The sequence below is a fragment of the Helicoverpa zea genome, chromosome 2, assembly GCF_022581195.2.
Source record: "Helicoverpa zea isolate HzStark_Cry1AcR chromosome 2, ilHelZeax1.1, whole genome shotgun sequence".
In the NCBI taxonomy this organism is placed as follows: Eukaryota; Metazoa; Arthropoda; class Insecta; order Lepidoptera; family Noctuidae; genus Helicoverpa; species Helicoverpa zea.
In genome coordinates, this window is record NC_061453.1 from 4,709,371 (window position 1) to 4,728,326 (window position 18,956).

The 18,956-nt window shown below is 38.2% G+C and overlaps 1 protein-coding gene across 10 annotated transcripts in view; it reads right to left on the reverse strand.

The window, feature by feature from the left end:
* LOC124643349 (ras GTPase-activating protein raskol) overlaps nt 1-18,956 on the reverse strand; it is a 164,034-nt gene that overhangs the window by 49,440 nt on the left and 95,638 nt on the right. The window contains exon 1 of one of the 10 annotated variants that reach the window (XM_047182382.1): nt 10,975-11,194. The exons of 5 other annotated variants lie outside the window; for them this stretch is intronic. The gene's annotated coding sequence lies outside the window, so the exon portion shown is untranslated. Of the gene's footprint in view, nt 1-1,482; nt 1,696-10,764; nt 10,785-10,970; nt 11,195-18,956 lie in introns of those variants that run through there. 4 more of the 10 variants (XM_047182365.1, XM_047182388.1, XM_047182373.1 and 1 more) reach the window with 4 other exon arrangements.

Here is an 18,956-nt window from a genome sequence, read left to right on the forward strand (position 1 = left end):
GTAATATTTCCATTCAAATCAAATTAAAGTTTGGTTCAAATTCTGTTGTCATGATATTTAAAACGTTTTTCAAGATACAAGTAATTAGGCGTTAATTATGTCAAGAATGATAAATAAAAGAATCTATTTTGAGTTAAATTGGGCTCTAAACTTAGAAATCTGTTTGGCATAGTGCAGTTAATCAAACCTAACGTAACCGTAACACAGAGGTGGTACAATAATGGAAACGCGTGTGAGGACGAGGTCTGGCTCCACGCCAATATTTTCCGTACGAAACCGAGATTTTCCCAAGATAAAGTACGCCAGGGCTCCGTGCACTGGCCTCAACATAGCGTGTGCCACCTAAATCATTTCCAGATTATCAACACGAATACGCGAACCGGGTTAAATCATAATGCCACACTGAAATAGTATAGCCATTATTTAAGTGTGTCATAATCAACGACAACCTTGTCACAATCCAGATAAAGAAACCGTTGATAACTCAAGTGTTTTCGATGTTGACCTTTCTCCGAGATTTCTGTCAGAACCGTATGCGATAAGAATTTTATTTTCAGGAGTTATATTTAGAAGCATGTATGACGCGTCGTGAATAACACAAACAAGAATTACATTGGTAAACCCTATAAGTGGGACCTGTTAAGTCTCCATTCTTATAGAAGCGGTTATAAATAGTGTCGGAGCAAATAAAATGCATCCGCTAACGACAATCGTTGACATGTTAACTAATGATGGGTCAGGTATAAATCATGTTTATAATAGCGAGTCAACGCGAAGATGGTCGGAGGAAACGGTCGATTTGCGACGGATATGGCGATTGGAGCAAGTAGAGCGGCGTACGCGCGGTGAACTCGTGAACTGACTTATTAATCTCGCTCATTATGTCGGCCACACTACAATGCCGTCATTGTCCCACTCGCTACTGTTTGCTAATCATCGAATACTTAAAAAAAAAAGATATTTATTTTGTTTGGCGTGCATACGTGTGTGAGTGTGAAACATGTGTTTTGTTCAAGTATGGAAGAGAATTGATCTATATTGGTGTCAAGTCCTGTACAGTGTTTTCTTGGATTTAGCTTCTAAGGGATACATTTGCATTTTCCAAATGAAGTCCTAACAATACAGTAATTTTAGAACAACAGCGATCAACGCAAGAAATAGGAAGCCTTGGTCGTATTAATTGTTATGCTTCCATACGTATACGTGATTCATAGCAAGGCACAACGTCTCATATTTCATACGAAGTGAATAACGTATTAGACTCTGTTTCTGTACGAGAAGGACGTGAATAAACTTCTACATCAGCCTTAACACCTTCATCACTTTTATCATCCTGTAGCTGATAGTCACTATCTTCAATGTCTATGCAATTCCCCGTATAGCGAATACTAATATAAATGCTAATTAAACAGCTGAAGCCGTGCAATAAATAACGATGCTGTTTAATCACTCGAAGAACATCACCACAAAAATAGAATTTACCCAGAAATAAACGTACACGTCACAATCTTATTGAGAAACTTTAAACACAACACAACACTGGGATCCGCACGCGGACTGGTTAGGCTATGGGCCTATTCCACATACACACGGAATCGTCCGACTTTCATAGAACAACGTAATTACAGAGTAGAACAGAATACCGCGTGTCTGTCTCCATTGACAGATAGCAACACACTGAACTGAACTAAGCGGCGACTCAGTGAGGCGCGAAGACAAGCAAGCGCGGCGCGCGCGCACGCCTTCGCCCTCCGCCGCCTGCCGTTTATTTACTATTCACAGTTTAGATTCGAACGTGCTCTAATAATCAACATGGCGCAGATGGGCCGAGGATACCTCAAGGTGCTAATTTGGGGCCAATGAAAGAAAGCAAATAAATGATTCACAATAAAACAAAAACAGACAATGTTGCACAATCGAGATTATGAACACATTCGACAGAATTGATTTGAAATTAATGCAAAATACGTCAATAGACTTTAGACAAGTTTGTGGAAACCGGATCGATAATAATATTAGGTATATGATATAAAATCGAAAGTGAAAGTCAAGTCGTCGACTCACAAAATCTACTTGAGAAACCTGTTAAAAGTTTGGAACACTTTTACTCTTACGAGAAAGAAAATACCAGGTAGTTGAGGTGGAAGGTAAACTTGGGGGCAAGGACCTCTAAAGGGTGGGTTGCGCCAACGCACTTGTGTAATTATTTTAAGCCCGCTAGACGAGGACGGGTAAACAGAGACACTGGAATGTCGGCCGCATATTTAAGGAGAGCTTCCACGCTGTCATAGAATACAGAAGCAAGACAAAACGTAGTACACAAACACTTTGTACAACTTGAACATGAATTAAATGTAATTCGACTCGGATTTTATCAGCGTTTCGTTAATGTAAGCTATTTTATTGTTATTTCATCTGCATAACAAGTTGCTCAAACAACAGCTACTACAGGTAACATTCCTTGCCTATCTTGTACTGATTCCTTACTACAATAGAGCGTAATGTAACACTAGTACTGAATTTGAGGGAGAGAGTACTGTTGCCCGATTATAACCACAGAAAAACCAAATGTTGCCATCATCATCATCATCATCATCATCAGCCTATCGCAGTCCACTGCTGGACATAGGCCTCTCCAAGTGCACGCCACTGAGATCTATTTTCGGCTTCTCGCATCCAGCTCGCCATCGACAGTTTTTAAATTTGTGAATGTCAAGTCCAAAATTAAACCACTAAAGGTTCGAATAAGACCTTTCCTGCATCATCCCTTTATATTCCAACCACAATGTATACTACAGTACCGTTATCCTGTTTCAAAGCCCCCCCTAAAAGCAGGTGTTACGCCTACCGTCTCACACCGGTTTACCTTTTAGCCCACATTTATCTGCAAGATTATTTTAGTCATAAAAAATGTAGGCTCGTGCCCAAAACCATAAATCGGTCGAACTCGGCCATATTATGCATCTGCTGAGTCAACCAGTATCGACCAACATGCCGTAATTTATCCAAACTTAGTACATACCTATTACGAGAAGGTCCGTCTTATTTGCCAATCCGGACATATAGTCACAATTTCCTTATAAATCCTGAAATGGGGGAAACCAGAATTTTACCTACATCGTATTGTTATACTGTTTTGTCATATTGTTCACTACTTGGATTTCGTTAGTTCCGTTTAGCAAGGTAAGAAACGGTTCAGTGAACACATCAATACTGTCGACCACCAAAGTTTACCTTCAGAAGTCACGTGCAAATTAAACGAGATCTCAATCAGAAGTTGTAGTACAACACATGGAATAAACATTCCCAGTCGTTTACAACACGCAAGGATAATAACTGGCTGTTGGTCTGCATTTATTTTAATTCCCCGATCAGTATGCGAATAAGAAGTAAAAAGCGAGAATATTTTTCCCATGGCAACACTTCAAACTGAAGGTATGTCAGTAGCTCAAGACGACGGCCTTGAGTACAGAACAATGTTACGCTTACGCTGCAATGCATCTTGTATCGTTGGTTCACGGACACGCGATATCTTGTCGTGCGAGATGCATGTGAGATCCACGATGCACTCGATAAAAATAAACGGTAACATTATTCATTGGCCGCAGGTGCAACTGGCTTTGGAAACGGTGGCTTAATGTTCTGACAGAAACATTAGTTCATAGGGAAAATAGTGCAGTCCGCAGCTCAAGAATGCTTCAATACGTACGTGATTCAAGTCATATTTGCTCGAACGATAATATTGTACTTGATTCTCTTATAAGGGACAGTCATAAACCAGATAGATAACTAGTCGTAATTAAATGTTCTTAATGAACTACTCAAAATGGAAATGAGTCACAAAACGAAGTAGTTTTGTCAATATTTTTAGTTTTCTTTAGTTCACCTGACCAAATCTGGCTTTTAAAATCGACTGCCGGCGCCTTATCTGAGATAGACATACAATTGTCGAACATTAACAGTTATCTGTTGTTGATCGTTACAATCACAAATCCTAATGGATGCTAAGACCAGCTTACCGATGCTGCGTAGGCGCGTGTTTGGGCGGAGGTGGGCGGCTGAACTTGGCACGCCGACTCTTGCGCAACTAATACAAGCCCTTCTATATTCAATGACAACTCATAAAGGATCACTGAGTTCACAATGCATGTAAACATCCACTTGTTGAATACAAAGCTATTATTGGTTTATTGAATACACCTATTGTGTGACAAGGGGTTATAAATACAATACAACTATAACTAATTAAATGTAAATAAAATTAGAACTATCAATAAATAACAACTGTATGCACCTGACTTATGACAGAAGCTGACTTATGACAATATATTGTCTACTGCAAAGAAAAGCAGCATTGTTTTTTTCTATCATCTTAGCAATTACAGAAAATAAGGCAAGCATTCATTCACACACGAATTGAAATTTTTCAATTGCTAAGACTTTGATAAGTGGTTACCACGAAGCGAAATACATGGCGCGTAGCATCAAATCAATTATCAAATCAAATTGGTTAATAGAACACTGGATCAATGAAGAAGTCAGTGGTAAGGAAAGCGCAAAAACTGGAATAAATAACAAACTTTCGTTAGAGAGAAGTGTGCCAATAGAATGGGAGGGAGTGTGCGTGCGCCCAGACAAACGGCCGACGCAGCCGTGCAAATGTACTGAATAACTGCATACGTAAATACTTCAGCAAACGTAAGTGAAACTGATGCGTTGCAGACACATACACAGAATAATCATCTAAATAATTAGACAAGTGTGGAAGACGCACATATCGAGTTACGCAATGTAGATGAAAATACGTAACAAACAAGATCTTAAAATAACCAACAACTTTTGGCTTTTGAGCGAGAACCATACATTATATTTATTTAAATTATGAATTATAATGTTACTGGTTATAGAAATGAAACGGCGTGCTTCAACATTCATGAATGTACGGTAGACGAGTCAATCAGGGTAGTAGGGTAAAAGAATGCTGCCGCCTTACAAATGCTCAATGGAAGAGATTAAGCACGCACACCGAACGCCGGCGACGCATTACCGTTGCATTACATACCTACCTATCTACTGTAGCAATGTGTTTACACTGACATACATACATATAATGATGAGATCATCTTTATAGCTAAGAGGAAAATTTACGTAAACGTTACAACTTTGATGTTAGAATGCACAATTTTAAGGGAAATAGCGTTTGAATTCCAAATTAAATTAATAATGTATTTTTTGGCATATTTGGTACGTTATGTCATCATATCCATTGTATTTATGAAACAAATAAATAAATTCTTTATTATATTGACCAGATATTTCGGTTATGTTTGAATAGAACAAAACTACACAAGATTTAAATGATGAATGACACCTTGCTATTCAATAGATGTCACAAGCCAATCATAGAATAACACATAACATCATATTTACAATGTTCAATCAAAACATAATCATGGATGACACACGAGCCCGATTAGAAATGTATCGCGCACCATTTCTACTGATTGCAGTTAACATTTCCGCATCCGGCGAGAGTCGAACAACGCGTTCTGATAAAAGCTTTTACAGGCTTTACAAGGCGGGAACATATTTAGGTGACGGCTCGGCTCGGTAAACAGAGTCAGCTATAAACTGCTGTTTGGACGAACGCCAGCGTTGATCCCGATCGAATGCTCCCGGAATCGATGAAACTGTATCTGACTTCGAAGTGATATTGGAACATTTGTGTATCGCGCCTCTCAATTTAGACGGCCTTACGCTGGATAAATTGTTCAATGAGATAGACTTGACTGGCACGAACGCTTCCCACAGAATGCAGAATGTACAGTACTGCCCATATTAAAGAAGTGGGCTATAACAATTAAGAAATTGTGACACGCTTAGACGGATGCCTTAATGATGGTGGGTCAACATACTGAGAAATTAGGAAATGCCACTTATTCCTGTTTAAATGTGAAGTTATCTCTGTGAGAATTTCTTGGCGATGTAATTGACTAAATGAAATCACAATTATGATGCATCTTTAGTCAGATTTATTTCTGACTTTACACATCGGTGGTGTGAAGTCACTAACTGTTCACTGAACGCATTACAGGATTCACACAAGATATATAGGCGTGTGAAGACTATGAAATGCAGTTACAAAGCCCCGAATTTCAAACGCTACACAGCTTACTGTAATAAATAGCAATAGAGATTACATTATAATCCTAACATCATAGACATGTATTGTCGATCCGCATAATGTTCTATCAGGCTCGTTTCGTAGAACTAAACGAGGCTTAGTTACAGAGCAATGTACTAATGACCGGAGGATACGGCGTGCACAGAATTTTAAAACAAACAAGCAATTATGTTGTTCTAAATGTAAAGTACGAATTTATCAAGATTTCCTCTGACAGGACGTGCTTTGCAATTATTTTAGGATTTACTTCAGGCTCAAAACGAATCCGGTATTACGTTGGATATACAATGGGAAGTTTATTTGAAATAACACTCGCTTCCCTTTATAGACAACTGTTATTTGAGCAACTGCGGCTGATACTCTTGTTATGTCAATAATAACAAGTGAAATGTCAAGGATTTGGGAATCACAACATTCCTTTCTGGTGGATCGTATTACTAATATCTAATAGTTGCTGCTAATGGTCTGGTTTCTACAATTATAAATATTAACTTTCCATCAGTACCTAGCTTGTTTTCGTAGTCTGAGAAAATTAAACATGGCGGGTCTAAATTCAATGATGTTTAATTTTCACCTACGTGCATGAGAATGCAGCAGAGATTTATGACTGGTATTTCAAATATAATCTTCTGCAACGTAATATTGCGCCATCGTAGCATATTTTTATTTATGTTCTACACTGACTGAGATAAAACCATTTCTCTGGCAGAGTGATGATTACACGAGCTCGTATCTTGTAATATTACTTCAACGGAATGCCCGCAGGACATCAATAAGATATTATTACCCATAACAGCTTTTAACACAGCTTCTAGAACTAGATTCACGTTGTTTAGCCTGTCAGCCTTGTTTATAGCTCATTTTCTATAAATATATTTGGTAAAGGATTTATCTAGACAATATTGCACGTTGCCAGTGTTTTCACAGATTTCGTTGAGTCAAAGAATTTCACTTAAAGTGGCACACGCGGGTAAGTAGTCCGACAAGTTCCACATGCGGTCATAAAGTGCGACTCGAGTCCCGTAATTGACAGACCTCAGTGAGGTACGCGAACACACCGCCATACAATGTGCGCCGAGATTTCTCCACATTTACAATTCACAAGCTAACTTAATAAGATCAAAGAAATCTTGTTGTGAACAAAATGTGTCTATACGTAATAAGGTTTAAGTGCATTCGAAAATTTCATAAAAAAAGTGAAAGCTCTTGTATAACCTACAAGAACAAGGTACGCCGTAAAAACGTCTGAAAATACAATGAATTATAATTTTATCTAGATTATTTCCATGTTTCCCACGTAATTACAAGAATTATACTCATTACAGAGAGTTCCCAAACAAGATTGAATTCGTGACTATCACTAAACGTGTATACGAAATTTCTATAAGACATTGCACGTTTTGTGCCGTTTCCTACTTGCACAATCGTTGTAAAATAGGCCCTATGCAGTAAACTACCAAATATCGACTTGTAAAAGGTCAAACGTGCAAGAAGTTAACAATGGTTTCCGGTAAATTGCCTATAAAGAATAATTACACGTTGGTACCGCAAAGTCATTTAGAAAACATGATATTTTAGTATATTCTAAGTAGGTACATAGATGCAGTTCAGTAGCAAATCACTTTGGAAAGCGAGTGTAAAGCACTCGACACTTTCCCTCGGCGGAGCTGATGTCAATAGCCATTACGTTAAGGGTACTATCAATATTTATCAACGCACTGCATCGCATTCGATATGTTCTCGATTCACATGATTTTATTGCCAATAAATCAGACGCTGACGGAAATATATAAAGTTAACTTTCTAGCTGTTAAATTCAAAACAGTTGCTATAAAAAAGTCTTGTTAACTGAGATAACAATAAATTCTTATTTTATTTATATTGCTTTTTCTAAGTAAATTGACAGTTTACGAATAGTTTCCCAGAATAAAGAAATTTTGTGTGCTTCGCAAAAAGTTTTCATATCATAATTTGGTTCCGAGTATAGATATTCGTCAATAGTTGACGCGGGTGACACCATGAGTGCGTCAATATCCGCCCCGTGGCCAGGTGCCGGAACCACGGGGGAATGACCCCGATCCTATCTGACAACTGACCACTTCAGCCCACTGTGCGCCGCGAAAATTTACAATGACTACCGTACGCTACACTTTTGAGGAAAGATGGTATTAAGATAGCAGTTTATTGTACAGTATAAATAAATACCAAGTGGTATTTATTTATACTGTACAATAAACTGCTATTTATTTATACCACTTGGTATTTATTTATACTGTACAATAAACTTTTTATTTATACTTTGTCTTTTTAATGGACTTCTATTTTTGAGATATCTTTGTAAGCTTGTAATGTTCTTGTATCGAGTGCCTTGTCCTTAACATTACAGCTCTATTCTGCGTAAGTAATCAGATGTAATTTCATTGACCATGATTACCCAAGCTCGAGTTACCCACACACTTCATTAGACATTAAACTCAGTGCGATGACTTCCAAGTAAAAGCAAACGCTAAGTGAAATGGGCTCTTTACTGTAAATGCATATAAAATTGCTGTGGGATTATAATATGTAATATTTTCTGAGATAACACCATGAGTAACGTAACGTTATCGGTCTATTTAAATAGATACTGAAATAGCGCCCAAAATAACGATAAAACGTTTAGATCGTAATAAAACCTCATACATTTTGACATTGTAACGCACGCCCTTAAGTCCAAAAGAAAGCTTCTATCGTAATCAACTTGAGTTATATTTATTGGCCTTAAATGTTCCCCAAAAATCCGGGATTATCCCCCGAATGCGTGTTCTCACGGCATGTTATCGGCTTCTCGGGGAATTCGGTTCAGTGACGATAAGCACGCACTTATCTATCGTCGTAGACCACGACCGCGATTTATAAGCTAGTGCGATGTTATGCAAGGGGACTCTTAAGCTAAAACACTACAGTTTTTTCAAATACTTCGTATGTCGGAACTTTAAACTTCAAATAAATGCATGTGTACCGCTACTTTTATCTTCTGCACATAAATATTTAAGAACTCCTTTTTTTTGGGCACAAAGCTGTCCCCGAAATAAATTTCTATTATGAAAACAGCGATTGAAATTCCATCGCATATGTGCAGACCCGAATCGGATTCTCTTTGCATTCAACGTTGATGCACGGTGTGGGTAAAAGACGTGGTGCGATTGACAAAACAGCCGATTGGACTATTATGAATCGTTTACCTGTATCGCGAAGGCACATAACTTTATATTCTGTCAATGTTTGCAACCTCCTGCAGCCGCATGACAACACACGCATTTGCAGTATGTAATTGCGTTGATTACACAAAAGGAGCTGTGCTTTATTAAGCGAGTGAGGAGTTATAAACTATAAATAGCTCGACGCGATGGTGCAAGTTGAACTTAACATTCTACTAATCAAGTGCAGCTACGACTCTACGGCGGCGTACTTGAGAACAAAACAACGTGTTATTGTTGTTCGTAGAACAAAACAGGGTAAGAAGGTCCGTTCTTAGCACGAGTGGGGAGGAGAACAATGCGTGCCGAGGCAGGTAGCGGGATACGGGCCCCCAAGACGTTGTTACGCCCGACACACGACATGTGCAAGCGTGATTTTAGAACACCCGGCTCGACAGATGCTTACATCCTTTTTTGAACAACTGTTAAAATATTCGCCAAGATTAACTTTACATTCCGAGCACTCGATCAATAGAGAAACCGAAAGTTATTACGAAGTAGGTACTTTTTATAAAATGTCAGTTGTTATTACATGAAGATCAAAACACGAATGTTTTTGTTGTGAATATTGTATCCGAACCATTCGTGTGTATCTAAACTTTTCTTCATTGATAGCAATCGAACCGCGAAGTGTCGGCGTTCAGTCACGCTACTAGATCAGGAGATTTAACAAAATATCTTCAATATTTGAAACCACAATTGTTAGAGCGATCCCGAAGACCAGAACTAATTCTATTGGTAAATAGTTATAAATTTATAAACGATACTAACTGACCATTATAGAACGATCGATGTAAAGTTAACGAAGCGGTGAAAAAGTTGGGCCAACTGAAGTGAACTGATCATAACACCTCCAATTATAACTGAGTTAACATCGAAGAATTTTACGTCCGATGTAGGTAAAGCCTCGGTTGAGCTCCACAAGGTAACTTCACAATGATATCAGTATCAAAGCAGGTAAGCTAACGGCATGGTATTGTTGAAATCCGAAATAATGGTCCCGTTCAATTGTTTTGGTCGACCTGTCGTGCAAAACAAAAGGCAATATTCTCTAGAAGATATACATTGCACCATTAGTTTTAAAACGTTGACGCACTAATTAGTCGCAGCGTCTATGTATGTAGATGTCACCGCAAAGGGTGATGTTGTGACCGCCACGCTGGGCCAGCTATATTTAGGCCCCTCTTACACGGTACCAGCCCAGCGACGTGTGATACGGTCCCTGGGCCACTGGAGGTAATCAATATACTGAGTGATTAATTGATTTATTACAGAACACTGCTCTACAGGGCCACTGTCAACTTATCTGCTGACCTTATAATTTATGAAATCTGACATTACCAAGACTTATTTGCGAGACGATTCGTCAGACGCTTTCGAAAACGTAAGCTTCGTAAAGTTCAGAAATGATTTCCAATTTCTTATCGCCGTTATGTAAGTTGCGTAAAGTTATTACTGGCAGAAGTTGGACGTTGCATGTAGCCATTCGATGGATCACTGAGGAGAATTAAGTTAACAGTATACATCACACCGCTATAATGACATACAAACTGTTGGAGAATGGTCACTGAACAAAACCACGACGTATAGCACTTGACAAAAGCACGTAATGATTCCACAAAACAAGCACAATGGTACGGCGGTTCATTGGGAGCAAACCGCAGAGTTCCTGCGCATTGTGGTGGCGCGGCTGCTGGCACACCGGACACAAGAGTGTGGACGCACCTCACACAATGTCGGAGAAGCGAGGCGCGACGTGCGCGCGACACGGACCGATGCCAACTGTTTACCAACGCGCGCTCGGTGTGCACCCACCACTACCAGGGCTGGCACGTGATCGCTCAACTGAGGATATTGTTGTTTGTTTACTTTAACCATACGGTTTGAATCAGCTCTTAATATGGCTTATACGGCGGAAACTGACACGATCAAAAAGGAACCAATGGCTAAGAGGAAAATAACCACCACTATTTCAATAATGACCTTTATACTAAAATGAATAAGACTCATATTCTGAATGGTTAGTAAAAAATGCATGCTGTTCTATCAGCAGATGCAGCCCTATTGGAATCATAAAGCTTAGTTTAACAAAAAAACTTGGTCATATACGATAAGCGATATCATATCGCGTCGGAACTTCGAAGTTGGCGTTTATCAATTCTAGTTGACTAGGGAGATATATTTTCTCTATTAGACATAATATTTACATTATCTGCGACTCAAAATTATGTTTATGCTGCGGTTAGGAGATACGTAACCATTAAGCCGATGCGATGTAAGGTCATGTGCATAAGCTAATAAAACTAGTGTCAGCTTACTGACCGCTTGATATGAACAGTTACATGACATCTGTGACAACCTGACATTTTATCTGTTCCAATTTTAAATTTAAAACCTCACTTAACTTTTCAGATTACAAGCGGTGTATGCTTTAAGCGTGCTCCCAACCTTAATGAAGTTTCAGAATTCAACGAGGTGGGCCGTGTACAATATTGTAATGTAGGAATATGGCTTGACACACTTTCGTACAAAATTGAAGCTCTTTTATTTATTACTTTCGAAATTAAACGCATTTCGGTGGAAGCGTAGTTAAAGCATGCAGATAATGTAAAACATGATTCGTTGTAAAGATACACGTGTCTAAAGGGAGTACACACAGTGACACGAACTGCGTGAATGGTGAACGTGTCGTTTACTTATACATAATTGAAACTTCACTTTAACAAATTGACAGTGATAGAACCGAAACGGGGTCACACTCGCACGTAACAACGATAATTTGACGGCAGTTTTCTTTTGGACTCGTTTGCTTAGCGATACTACAGTAGGTACGGTCGGAGCCGATCGTATGCAAATATCAATAGAACATGTGTACCACACCGCACCGCAGTAGTCTCTTATCTACATGCAGCAATATATTGCAGATGGCACTAAAGTGAAACCGTTTCGGAATACTTAATTACGATTTATTTCACATTTAATTTCTTAATTAAAACAAGAATTTACTATTAATGAGTTTTCTAGTTAATTTATGTAAGCGTTTAAACTAGGAATATTTACAGCTATCGCCGGAAGAAATACGTAAACATAAATCTTGGGCTAAAATTAGCGTTCAAACAGTGTGAAAGATGGGTTTTGTGTACACGACACAAAAAGGGAAAATTGTTAAATGGACAGGTCACGGCAGAATATCAGCAAGACATCATCGAGTCACGTTTACTGAGATTGAATTTTAAGTTGTGCACGTCTGCAGATAACGATTAATAAAGGCGATATTTTATCATTTTATAAAGTTTCGAGATATGGCAACCGATTCTAAGAATATTCAAAAAGGCCTTATTGGCAACGTGGACCAACCCTGAACTTACTTAATTCTATTTCAGTTTTTGGTAGATTGTCTTTTAAGTTCAAAGAAGAAATAATGAAGACAATAAGGTGTATGGCATCTGCAATTCAATAGCAGCATTGAATCATCTAAAAAGGCATTGTAAGATTATTGATGATCTAATGTTAACACGCCACCTCACCTGTTCACGCTCATACATTTTTACAAAATGGTTTTACATGCATGATTACCCCTATAATTGCAGTTACACATATTTACGTGGAAAAAGAATCAACCTAAGTGCTATATTCAGTCAGAAAAAGCGAATGCGCTTCGTGAAAGTTAAAAGTTTCATAACATTCAGCGTATGAAGTTGGGAACACGACTATGTCCCAATTTGTATGCGTAAAATGGCACATCTGCATTGCCGTTGAAAGTGGGAATAATATTTTTGGCACGAACGTTTTAAAATCGGGCCAAATCACCGTACACCGGCCCAGACCTATCGGTTTTGACGTTAAGATAAGGTATTTTGCATTTTCTTCGTAAATGTTTAGTACGAAATAATAAACAGCTGAGCTGACAAATTAAACACCATTACTACGTAATTTTGTTTAATCTATCAAAAAGAGCCTAAATGGTAATATTCTTGTTTTATTAAGAATAATTTTACCGTCGGTTCAAAATGTGTAGCTGTCTAAACTCTCCATATAAATGTAAGTTTTAGTACAAACTGTTCCACGACTCCCACACTCCTTATGCGAACGGAATCGTTAATGTGCGAGCACTATGGGTTATAGTGAAAATTTAAAATATCGACTGTATAACGATTCTAGGAAAGAGTATGGAACGAAAGCTTCACATTGTGTTTTGTGAGCCGCATAATTAATACGTTATAGGTATGTAATTTCAATGAAATTCTGCGCTGCTTGACGGTGAATGTGTATAATTTTATATGAATAACTTAGAAAATACGTAACAGTTTAAACATTTATTTCTGTTGCTTAAGATAAACATGCATATGATCTTATTTTAATGTAATTTTAAGCTACACAAGAAAACCGCTTACCTACTGGTAAGTGGTCACGGTCGCTTAACGTCTATGCATATTTGCAATAGCAGAAACATCTCAAATGGGTTGTTATCCTACACTTTAGTCTTTAGACCAAGTCTGTAAGCTTTATCATAAAAATCTGACTTAAATCATGGTTATACTTTCAAGAGATCTTTTAACTCTCAAGCATGATCTTCATATGCATATAATTACAAAATAGATTTGTCAACATAGTAACACTGCAAAAGCCAGTCAACTATGCAGAATGTTCCAATCATACAAGATACCGTTGGAAACGGTGCCAACAAATCGACACGGGCCAGCCATAATGACATAATCACAACAGGTTTATAATTCAATACAAACTAACAGTAGCTGTTCTGTTGATGAACTCGCCCGATTCAATAACGGCCTGACGACATAGCTCGCTTCAAACAAAAATAACTTTGTAAACATCCTTAGTGTCTGCTGAGCCAGGGGTTAATACAGGACACGATATCTTACACTTTATTATTAAACAAACAGATTAGGAATTTTGTAATCAAATATACTAACTTTGGTACTTAATAAATGCATTATTTTCAAAAAGCAAACTGAGATTTTAATTTTATGAACGCCGGTGTAATGCACATGGCCAAAATCGCAGGTAGGCATGGGTTAGGCATTTCAGATTCTGGTCATAGTAATTCTCTGATGTTGTATCTTTCCATTATATCTTTCACCAGTTTAAATTCAATTTTCTTTAAAATTTAAATAACTGTAAAATTACCGCATGATGATGACTAATTTTCTAATTTCTTATACGATCCAAAAGGTACTGAACGAAGCCAGTAAGTGCTAAAGAAAATTGATTTTACTCGAAAGCAAACAGACAACACCGATAAAATTCAAATAAAAATGCATAATGCCTATAGATAAACATATATATCAAAGACGAAAGTTATCGCACAATAAAATGAATTATTTCTTGGTGGTCCATGAGAGATTATCCATGGTCTTGAAGTTAAACCTGCCTGCACACGAGATTTTTAGAGACCCAATTTGGAGTGTCTACGAGGTATCTTGTTTGCGGTAAAAACGTCAGCTTGAAAGCCTGGTCAATCCGACCGCGTAACCCTAAGCTGGTCTTGTTTTCACATGCTGATGGCATCCGGAGCGAACGGACAGCGGACGACCATCGCGACACACGATACAAAACAGCTTTAATTACACCAGTAAATTAATGCACTTCACTGCATCCGTCCAACAATATATTATTATCTTTCATTAACTGCGTCATAAAATTCTCATTTTTGCGTAAAATCTTTAACAGAATGTATTAAAAATATAAATAAAGAACATAAGTGTTTATTAGCCAGACTCAATATTATTAGCGTTACCTAAATGCCATTTAAGGTTTCATAAAACAATCTGATAACGACACATAAATATTTTTTAACGAGTAAGTATAAGAGCACTTGCAGCGTATGCAAATAAACGTTATAAGTAAAAATATCTGAGCAAGACACCGTGAAACAGTAAAATTAAGAGATAACCCATCTTGATGGACGCAGTGAGATAATTAGCAGTTGGTGAGTAGCCGAATTAAAACTTAACTAAATACGCACCAATTCTGTGCGAGATAAGGCCGTTAAGACCTTTGTTTAGAGAGCGTGAATTTAAGGCAAGGCACGTGCGTACTTACCGCATAAGTAATACCACAGTTAATTCGTAAAGCCATCGACACTTACCTGTAACAACATAATTACATAATTAGTGAAAGCACACTATTAAATATTTAAGAAAGTATTCGCACACATAATACCGTAAGCTTATCATAATATTCCAACGAACATTTCGATAAAAAGAAAAACTCTTAGCATTTAACCAATGTACCTAATTAAAAGTTTATAGTTGGCACGGAATGAAAAGGCCAGAGTATGTCAATTAAAGTCAGCTCTCTCGCATTTACAATTAGTTGTTTACATGCACACCCTACAAAAACCTGTACTTAAGGGATACAGGGACAGAATACGAGATTATCTTTGCTAAGAAAAAAGGCAAGGATAAGTGCGATATGGCCTCCACAATGAGGTGGGGAGGTGACTCACTAACGAGCACTCCGCTGATTCATTGTTTTCAACGCTATAATGAAAAGTTATGTAATTTGCTTTGTGACCCCACTCGCCATAAATGTGTAGAAGGAAGACACTGCCTACCTACCTCCTTTCCTGTTTATGCATAATAGTTTTAAGGCATCGTTCACACCAAACGTATTGTCCGCCGCTGACTGTGAGCGCGCGTTACGCAGTTTATTGCTTTTCCATATATATTGAAATTGTCGTTCACACCGAACCGACTATACGCTGTTACGTCGTCTGTTGTAGCTGACTCTCAGTAGCCGATTATTTTACTACGCGACTATGCACGGCGGACGCGGATTGGCTACGCGGACGCAGTTGCCGAATAACGCCGCTCCGCCGCGTACGCACCGCCGCTCCGCCGCGTCCGCACCGCCGCGCAGTGATGCCAGATTGGGGGGATTCCCCCCAAATTTGGGGGTATTTTCTGCCCACGGGGGATTTTTTGGGGGGAACAATCCTTTGGGGGGATCAGCGGGAAACTACACAAGAAACTGTAAGAATTTTCACTGTACATGAAATATTTTTATTGAGCCTAAGTTACTATGGACGTCTGACATTGTTCTTTTCGCAATTGTTTAAACGTGATTGATTTGATTATAATAAATAAGTGTTGATTACAGTACAAGTTGTTTTCCTCTTACCTTAAAGTAATTGTCAATCTTTCTTCTGGTTGAATAGCACGTCGATAATTAGTGTCCCTTTTATATAAACTTATACGTATTAAAGATAGTAACTCATCGAATGTTTTTACTGTCATACGAAAATATTTCTTGAACTTATTTGGATAAAGTCTATATTCGAAATATAAAGTATGAAATTGACCAAGAAAACATCTCTTCAAATTTAAGGGATGTACTCACAATCTCTTCTTTTTATTATTTTCGTCTTCCTCTAGAGCTTCGCAAATGGCAACTATCTGAATGCGCATCATTTAATTGAAATATCAGTAAACGTCCGATTTTTTAAAAAAATACACTAGTTTTATCGTATGGGAACCACGAGTGATCTCAGAGATCGTTTATAAAATGCTAAGAGCAACTTCAAATACTGAGCTCTTTTATGTGTAGAATAGTCGGCCGCTCAGCGTACGCATCTAGTGTGAACCTACACGAGCGTATTCTTTTGTTCACACATGTAGCGCATCGTACGCTATAGCCTATTGTCGGCTTGGTGAGTACGCGTACTGCAGATTGAGTCGACGTTCACACTGAGGCCGACTGTGAGTATACTCACAGTCAGCGGCGGACAATACGTTTGGTGTGAACAATCCCTAAGACAAAAGCTGTTTCACCCAATATCTAAAATAGCCAATTTTTACGCATCCTTCATAAAACAATTTTAAAGCCATCTATGATCAGATAAGTGTCGAGTTTATTCCTGTCTAGCAAAATATATTAAACCTTATTAACAGCCGGAAGCTATATTCTGTAAGCTCGGTACGGTACCAACGTAATTTAAAATGCAAGAGAAAAAGATCGCTAATCGTATCTTCGCATCCTGTTACCCCCAGCTGCGGTGAAGGTACCCACCGCCTCCCATATGTCGCGTTCTGAACAATACGTAAATATAACAAAACACTACCGACCATAATAGTCTCCATCATACCATATGACTCTGGGAACAATCTCCATTTTGTGCAAAAAAACATAGGCAGTTTTAGGACACATAAACAAAGGAACAGCTTTCTGAGAAATCTTAATAGCTTTTTGAACAGAATTGTGATTTACAGACTGCTACTGCTGCTACTTTTATAATCGCAGATATTGACGGTTTCACAGATCGCTAATCTAATCCAGACATTTATCAAAAGGCAGACACCGAAAAACAAACATCTTTTCAATTAAAGTCGAACTGTGTCTGTCTGTCAATCATGCAAGCTTTTGATCATCTAACAGATCATCGTCCATTTAATGGCAAACATAAAATCAAGAGCGTGTTAACATAATGTACCTTTAAAAAGTCAAACAACGCCGTATGAAGGAAAGAAGTAAATTATTCCAGGGGCACGAATGGGCACGAGACACTCTTTACTGTTTCCACAAGTAGGAGCTCAGATCGGTTTTCCGTATTCATCGAAAGAACGCGATTGGAATTGCTTCTGAGAGCTTAGTCGAATAAAAACTATGGAGAATTTAGTAATGACGGCCTTCAGAGCGTAACTAGTTTTTTTGTGGGAGCAGTTCTCGCTTCCACATCAAGTAAGAGGTTGTTTCTTAAGCATGCTTGACATATACGGAGAATTAACTTGATCTTGGAAAATGAATAGCGGAAGATCAAGTCCACTTTGGACGTTTTTGTCATTGCAACTAGTCGTAATTACATGCATACTAAATGGTCTGATGAATCAGCATTATGGCCCGGGAAAAAAGTTCTTCTTCGCCGTGAACCTTCAAGTGAAGAACAATAAGGCAGGCAATAAAAACAAGGGCCAATTTCAAAGAAAGCGTTGTAAACTAAGCTAACCGCAAAATGATAAAACTTAGTTCATGGCAATACAGGCTAATTCGTCATGAGTCAGTTCTTAGAAAACGGATGCGTTAATTTGACACAATTTGAACACAATAGCAGGAGCTGCTCATTATCCGTGACGCGCGGGGACATAGTCATATTTTTGCGAATCTCTCATTGGATCAAGATGCCAACTCGAGAATTGTTCACCCGTGAATTAAGGTTAGAAACCAGGCAACTAGTTCGTTTATATTGAATGCTTGATGCTAAGTGGATCAATAAATATAAATAAATCGAAAAACAAACCTATCATTGTCTAAAAACGTAACCTAAGACAACCGTTGTGCTAATGAGTATAAACAAAGTCATAATTACAAGTGACTTCCGAACTACTCAAAATCATGCCACTTAATCAAGAATGAACCGCAATGTGTTTATTAAGACCGGATGCACTAGAAAATGTTGACCTCATAAACTAATATATGCAAACCATTGAAGGGACCCATTATGCTGGTTATTGTTGATTCAGATATGCATAAATACATTGGAGAGTATGCGTGTAGTTGTGTTTGAAGTCCCGAAG